This window comes from Macaca mulatta, chromosome X (genome assembly GCF_049350105.2).
Source record: "Macaca mulatta isolate MMU2019108-1 chromosome X, T2T-MMU8v2.0, whole genome shotgun sequence".
Classification (NCBI taxonomy): domain Eukaryota; kingdom Metazoa; phylum Chordata; class Mammalia; order Primates; family Cercopithecidae; genus Macaca; species Macaca mulatta.
The window spans coordinates 68,310,792-68,318,343 of record NC_133426.1 but is presented as its reverse complement, the minus strand read 5'-3'; positions in this window follow the sequence as shown (position 1 = coordinate 68,318,343).

The window sequence follows — 7,552 nt, the reverse complement described above, 5'->3', positions numbered from 1 at the left end:
TAGATGATTTCACAGAACACAAAGAAGTTTCTCAGAAAGCTCCTTTCTCTTTGTTATCGGAGGATATTTCCTTTGGTCCTATAGTCTTCAAAGGGATCAGAATTATCTGTTCTCAGATTCCACAGAAATAAGGCTAGCAAAGAGATCCACGAAATACAGATGTAACTCTGTGTGATGAATTAACAGAACACTAAGCAGTTTCTCAGAAAGGTTCTTTCCAGATTTCATCTGAGGATATTTCCTTTTTCACCGTAGCCCTCTAGGGGCTTCCAAATATCACTTTGCCAATTCCACAAGAACTGTCTTAGCGAAAGGCTTCTTGAGGGGAAAGCTGTAACTCTGTGAGATGATTTGACAGAACGCAAAGAAGTTTCTCAGAAAGCTTCTTTCTCTTTGTTATCGGAGGATATTTCCTTTGGCCCTAAAGTCTTCAAAGGGATCCGAAATATCTGTTCTCAGATTCCACAGAAATAAGGCTAGCAAAGAGATCCACGAAATACAGATGTAACTCTATGAGGTGAATTAACAGAACACTAAGCAGTTTCTCAGAAAGCTTCTATCCAGATTTCATATGAGAATATTTCCTTTTTCACCATAGCCCTCTATTGGCTTCCAAATATCACTTTGCCAATTCCACAAGAACTGTCTTCGCGAAAGGCTTCTTGAGGGGAAAGCTGTAACTCTGTGAGATGATTTCACAGAACACAAAGAAGTTTCTCAGAAAGCTTCTTTCTCTTTGTTATCGGAGGATATTTCCTTTGGCCCTATAGTCTTCAAAGGGATCCGAAATATCTGTTCTCAGATTCCACAGAAATAAGGCTAGGAAAGAGATCCACGAAATACAGATGTAACTCTGTGTGATGAATTAACAGAACACTAAGCAGTTTCTCAGAAAGATTCTTTCCAGATTTCATCTGAGGATATTTCCTTTTTCACCGTAGCCCTCTAGGGGCTTCCAAATATCACTTTGCCAATTCCACAAGAACTGTCTTAGCGAAAGGCTTCTTGAGGGGAAAGCTGTAACACTGTGAGATGATTTCACAGAACACAAAGAAGTTTCTCAGAAACCTTCTTTCTCTTTGTTATCGGGGGATATTTCCTTTGGCCGTATAGTCTTCAAAGGGATCCGAAATATCTGTTCTCAGATTCCACAGAAATAATTCTAGCAAAGAGATCCACGAAATACAGATGTAACTCTGTGAGTTGAATTAACAGATCACTAAGCAGTTTCTCAGAAAGCTTCTTTCCAGATTTCAAATGAGGCCATTTCCTTTTTCACCATAGCCCTCTAGGGGCTTCCAAATATCACTTTGCCAATTCCACAAGAACTGTCTTCGCGAAAGGCTTATTGAGGGGAAAGCTGCAACTCTGCGAGATGATTTCACAGAACACAAAGAAGTTTCTCAGAAAGCTTCTTTCTCTTTTTTATCGGGGGATATTTACTTTGGCCCTATAGTCTTCAAAGGGATCCGAAATATCTGTTCTCAGATTCCACAGAAATAAGGCTAGCAAAGAGATCCACGAAATACAGATGTAACTCTGTGAGATGAATTAACAGAACACTAAGCAGTATCTCAGAAAGCTTCTTTCCAGATTTCCTCTGAGGATATTTCCTTTTTCACCATAGCCCTCTATGGGCTTCCAAATATCACTTTGCCAATTCCACCAGAACTGTCTTAACGAAAGGCTTCTTGAGGGGAAAGCTGTAACTCTGCGAGATGATTTCACAGAACACAAAGAAGTTTCTCAGAAAGCTTCTTTCTCTTTGTTATCGGAGGATATTTCCTTTGGCCCAATAGTCTTCAAAGGCATCCGAAATATCTGTTATCAGATTCCACAGAAATAAGGCTAGCAAAGAGATCCACGAAATACAGATGTAACTCTGTGTGATGAATTAACAGAACACTAAGCAGTTTCTCAGAAAGCTTCTTTCCAGATTTCATCTGAGGATATTTCCTTTTTCACCCTAGCCCTCTAGGGCCTTCCAAATATCACTTTGCCAATTCCACAAGAACTGTCTTAGCGAAAGGCTTCTTGAGGGGAAAGCTGTAACTCTGTGAGATGATTTCACAGAACACAAAGAACTTTCTCAGAAAGCTTCTTTCTCTTTGTTATCGGAGGATATTTACTTTGGCCCTATAGTCTCCAAAGGGATCCGAAATATCTGTTCTCAGATTCCACAGAAATAAGGCTAGCAAAGAGATCCACGAAATACAGATGTAACTCTGTGAGATGAATTAACAGAACACTAAGCAGTGTCTCAGAAAGCTTCTTTCCAGATTTCATCTGAGGATATTTCCTTTTTCACCATAGCCCTCTATGGGCTTCCAAATATCACTTTGCCAATTCCACAAGAACTGTCTTAGCGAAAGGCTTCTTTAGGGGAAAGCTCTAACTCTGCGAGATGATTTCACAGAACACAAAGAAATTTCTCAGAAAGCTTCTTTCTCTTTGTTATCGGAGGATATTTCCTTTGGCCCTATGGTCTTCAAAGGGATCCGAAATATCTGATCTCAGATTCCACAGAAATAAGGTTAGCAAAGGGATCCACGAAATACAGATGTAACTCTGTGAGATGAATTAACAGACACTAAGCAGTTTCTCAGAAATCTTCTTTCCAGATTTCATCTGAGGATATTTCTTTTTTCAGCATAGCCCTCTATGGGCTTCCAAATATCACTTTGCCAATTCCACAAGAGCTGTCTTAGCGAAAGGCTTCTTGAGGGGAAAGGTGTAACTCTGTGAGATGATTTCACAGAACACAAAGAAGTTTCTCAGAAAGCTTCTTTCTCTTTGTTATCGGAGGATATTTCCTTTGGCCCTATGGTCTTCAAAGGCATCCGAAATATGTGTTCTCAGATTCCACAGAAATAAGGCTAGCAAAGAGATCCACGAAATACACATGTAACTCTGTGAGATGAATTAAGAGAACACTAAGCAGTGTCTCAGAAAGCTTCTTTCCAGATTTCATCTGAGGATATTTCGTTTTTCACCATAGCCCTCTATGGGCTTCCAAATATCACTTTGCCAATTCCACAAGAAGTGCCTTAGCGAAAGGCTTCTTCAGGGCAAAGCTGTAACTCTGTGAGATGATTTCACAGAACACAAAGAAGTTTCTCAGAAAGCTTCTTTCTCTTTGTTATCGGGGGATATTTCCTTTGGCCCTATAGTCTTCAAAGGGATCCGAAATGTCTGTTCTCAGATTCCACAGAAATAAGGCTAGTAAAGAGATTCACGAAATACAGATGTAACTCTGTGAGTTGAATTAACAGAACACTAAGCAGTTTCTCAGAAAGCTTCTTTCCAGATTTCATCTGAGGCTATTTCCTTTTTCACCATAGCCCTCTATGGGCTTCCAAATATCACTTTGCCAATTCCACAAGAACTGTCTTAGCGACAGGCTTCTTGAGGGGAAAGCTGTAACTCTGCGAGATGATTTCACAGAATACAAAGAAGTTTCTCAGAAAGCTTCTTTCTCTTTGTTATCGGAGGATATTTCCTTTGGCCCTATAGTCTTCAAAGGGATCAGAAATATCTGTTCTCAGATTCCACAGAAATAAGGCTAGCAAAGAGATCCACGAAATACAGATGTAACTCTGTGAGATGAATTAACAGAACACTAAGCAGTTTCTCAGAAAGCTTCTTTCCAGATTTCATCTGAGGATATTTCCTTTTTCACCATAGCCCTCTGTGGGCTTCCAAATATCACTTTGCCAATTCCACAAGAACTGTCTTAGCGAAAGGCTTCTTGAGGAGAAAGCTGTAACTCTGTGAGATGATTTCACAGAACACAAAGAAGTTTCTCAGAAAGCTTCTTTCTCTTTGTTATCGGAGGATATTTACTTTGGCCCTATAGTCTCCAAAGGGATCCGAAATATCTGTTCTCAGATTCCACAGAAATAAGGCTAGCAAAGAGATCCACGAAATACAGATGTAACTCTGTGAGATGAATTAAGAGAACACTAAGCAGTGTCTCAGAAAGCTTCTTTCCAGATTTCATCTGAGGATATTTCCTTTTTCACCATAGCCCTCTATGGGCTTCCAAATATCACTTTGCCAATTCCACAAGAACTGTCTTAGCGAAAGGCTTCTTTAGGGGAAAGCTCTAACTCTGCGAGATGATTTCACAGAACACAAAGAAATTTCTCAGAAAGCTTCTTTCTCTTTGTTATCGGAGGATATTTCCTTTGGCCCTATGGTCTTCAAAGGGATCCGAAATATCTGTTCTCAGATTCCACAGAAATAAGGCTAGCAAAGGGATCCAGGAAATACAGATGTAACTCTATGAGACGAATTAACAGAACACTAAGCAGTTTCTCAGAAAGCTTCTTTCCAGATTTCATCTGAGGATATTTCCTTTTTCACCATAGCCCTCTATGGGCTTCCAAATATCACTTTGCCAATTCCACAAGAACTGTCTTAGCGAAATGCTTCTTGAGGGGAAAGCTGTAACTCTGTGAGATGATTTGACAGAACACAAAGAAGTATCTCAGAAAGCTTCTTTCTCTTTGTTATCGGAGGATATTTCCTTTGGCCCTATAGTCTTCAAAGGGATCCGAAATATCTGTTCTCAAATTCCACAGAAATAAGGCTAGCAAAGAAATCCACGAAATACAGATGTAACACTGTGAGATGAATTAACAGAACACTAAGCAGTTTCTCAGAAAGCTTCTTTCCAGATTTCATCTGAGGATATTTCCTTTTTCACCGTAAACCTCTATGGGCTTCCAAATATCACTTTGCCAATTCCACAAGAAGTGCCTTAGCGAAAGGCTTCTTGAGGGGAAAGCTGTAACTCTGCGAGATGATTTCACAGAACACAAAGAAGTTTCTCAGAAACCTTCTTTCTCTTTGTTATCGGAGGATGTTTCCTTTGGCTATATAGTCTTCAAAGGGATCCGAAATATCTGTTCTCAGATTCCACAGAAATAAGGCTAGCAAAGGGATCCACGAAATACAGATGTAACTCTGTGAGACGAATTAACAGAACACTAAGCAGTTTCTCAGAAAGATTCTTTCCAGATTTCATCTGAGGATATTTCCTTTTTCACCATAGCCCTCTAAGGGCTTCCAAATATCACTTTGCCAATTCTACAAGAACTGTCTTAGCGAAAGGCTTCTTGAGGGGAAAGCTGTAACTCTGTGAGATGATTTCACAGAACACAAAGAAGTTTCTCAGAAACCTTCTTTCTCTTTGTTTTCGGAGGATATTTACTTTGGCCTTATAGTCTTCAAAGGGATCCGAAATATCTGTTCTCAGATTCCACAGAAATAAAGCTAGCAAAGAGATCCATGAAATACAGATGTAACTCTGTGAGATGAATTAACAGAACACTAAGCAGTTTCTCAGAAATCTTCTTTCCAGATTTCATCTGAGGATATTTCTTTTTTCACCATAGCCCTCTATGGGCTTCCAAATATCACTTTGCCAATTCCACAAGAGCTGTCTTAGCGAAAGGCTTCTTGAGGGGAAAGGTGTAACTCTGTGAGATGATTTCACAGAACACAAAGAGGTTTCTCAGAAAGCTTCTTTCTCTTTGTTATCGGAGGATATTTCCTTTGGCCCTATGGTCTTCAAAGGCATCCGAAATATGTGTTCTCAGATTCCACAGAAATAAGGCTAGCAAAGAGATCCACGAAATACACATGTAACTCTGTGAGATGAATTAAGAGAACACTAAGCAGTGTCTCAGAAAGCTTCTTTCCAGATTTCATCTGAGGATATTTCGTTTTTCACCATAGCCCTCTATGGGCTTCCAAATATCACTTTGCCAATTCCACAAGAAGTGCCTTAGCGAAAGGCTTCTTCAGGGCAAAGCTGTAACTCTGTGAGATGATTTCACAGAACACAGAGAAGTTTCTCAGAAAGCTTCTTTCTCTTTGTTATCGGGGGATATTTCCTTTGGCCCTATAGTCTTCAAAGGGATCCGAAATGTCTGTTCTCAGATTCCACAGAAATAAGGCTGGCAAAGAGATTCACGAAATACAGATGTAACTCTGTGAGATGAATTAACAGAACACTAAGCAGTTTCTCAGAAAGCTTCTTTCCAGATTTCATCTGAGGCTATTTCCTTTTTCACCATAGCCCTCTATGGGCTTCCAAATATCACTTTGCCAATTCCACAAGAACTGTCTTAGCGACTGGCTTCTTGAGGGGAAAGCTGTAACTCTGCGAGATGATTTCACAGAACACAAAGAAGTTTCTCAGAAAGCTTCTTTCTCTTTGTTATCGGAGGATATTTCCTTTGGCCCTATAGTCTTCTAAGGGATCAGAAATATCTGTTCTCAGATTCCACAGAAATAAGGCTAGCAAAGAGATCCACGAAATACAGATGTAACACTGTGAGATGAATTAACAGAACACTAAGCAGTTTCTCAGAAAGCTTCTTTCCAGATTTCATCTGAGGATATTTCCTTTTTCACCATAGCCCTCTATGGGCTTCCAAATATCACTTTGCCAATCCCACAAGAACTGTCTTAGCGAAAGGCTTCTTGAGGAGAAAGCTGTAACTCTGTGAGATGATTTCACAGAACACAAAGAAGTCTCTCAGAAAGCTTCTTTCTCTTTGTTATCGGAGGATATTTCCTTTGGCCCTATAGTCTTCAAAGGGATCTGAAATATCTGCTCTCAGATTCCACGGAAATAAGGCTAGCAAAGAGATCCACGAAATACAGATGTAACTCTATCAGATGAATTGGCAGAACACTAAGCAGTGTCTCAGAAAGCTTCTTTCCAGATTTCATCTGAGGATATTTCCTTTTTCACCATAGCCCTCTATGGGCTTCCAAATATCACTTTGCCAATTCCACAAGAAGTGCCTTAGCGAAAGGCTTCTTGAGGGGAAAGCTGTAACTCTGCGAGATGATTTCACAGAACACAAAGAAGTTTCTCAGAAAGCTTCTTTCTCTTTGTTATCGGGGGATATTTCCTTTGGCCCTATAGTCTTCAAAGGGATCCGAAATATCTGTTCTCAGATTCCACTGAAATAAAGCGAGCAAAGAGATCCAGGAAATACAGATGTAACTCTGTGAGATGAATTAACAGAACACTAAGCAGTTTCTCAGAAAGCTTCTTTCCAGATTTCATCTGAGGATATTTCCTTTTTCACCATACCCCTCTATGGGCTTCCAAATATCACTTTGCCAATTCCACAAGAAGTGCCTTAGCGAAAGGCTTCTTGAGGGGAAAGCTCTGACTCTGCGAGATGATTTCACAGAACACCAAGAAGTTTCTCAGAAAGCTTCTTTCTCTTTGTTATCGGAGGATATGTCCTTTGGCCCTATACTCTCCAAAGGGATCCGAAATATCTGTTCTCAGATTCCACAGAAATAAGGCTAGCAAAGAGATCCACGAAATACAGATGTAACTCTTTGAGATGAATTAACAGAACACTAAGCAGTTTCTCAGAAAGCTTCTTTCCAGATTTCATCTGAGGATATTTCCTTTTTCACCATAGCCCTCTATGGGCTTCCAAATATCACTTTGCCAATTCCACAAGAACTGTCTTAGCGAAAGGCTTCTTGAGGAGAAAGTTGTAACTCGGTGAGATGA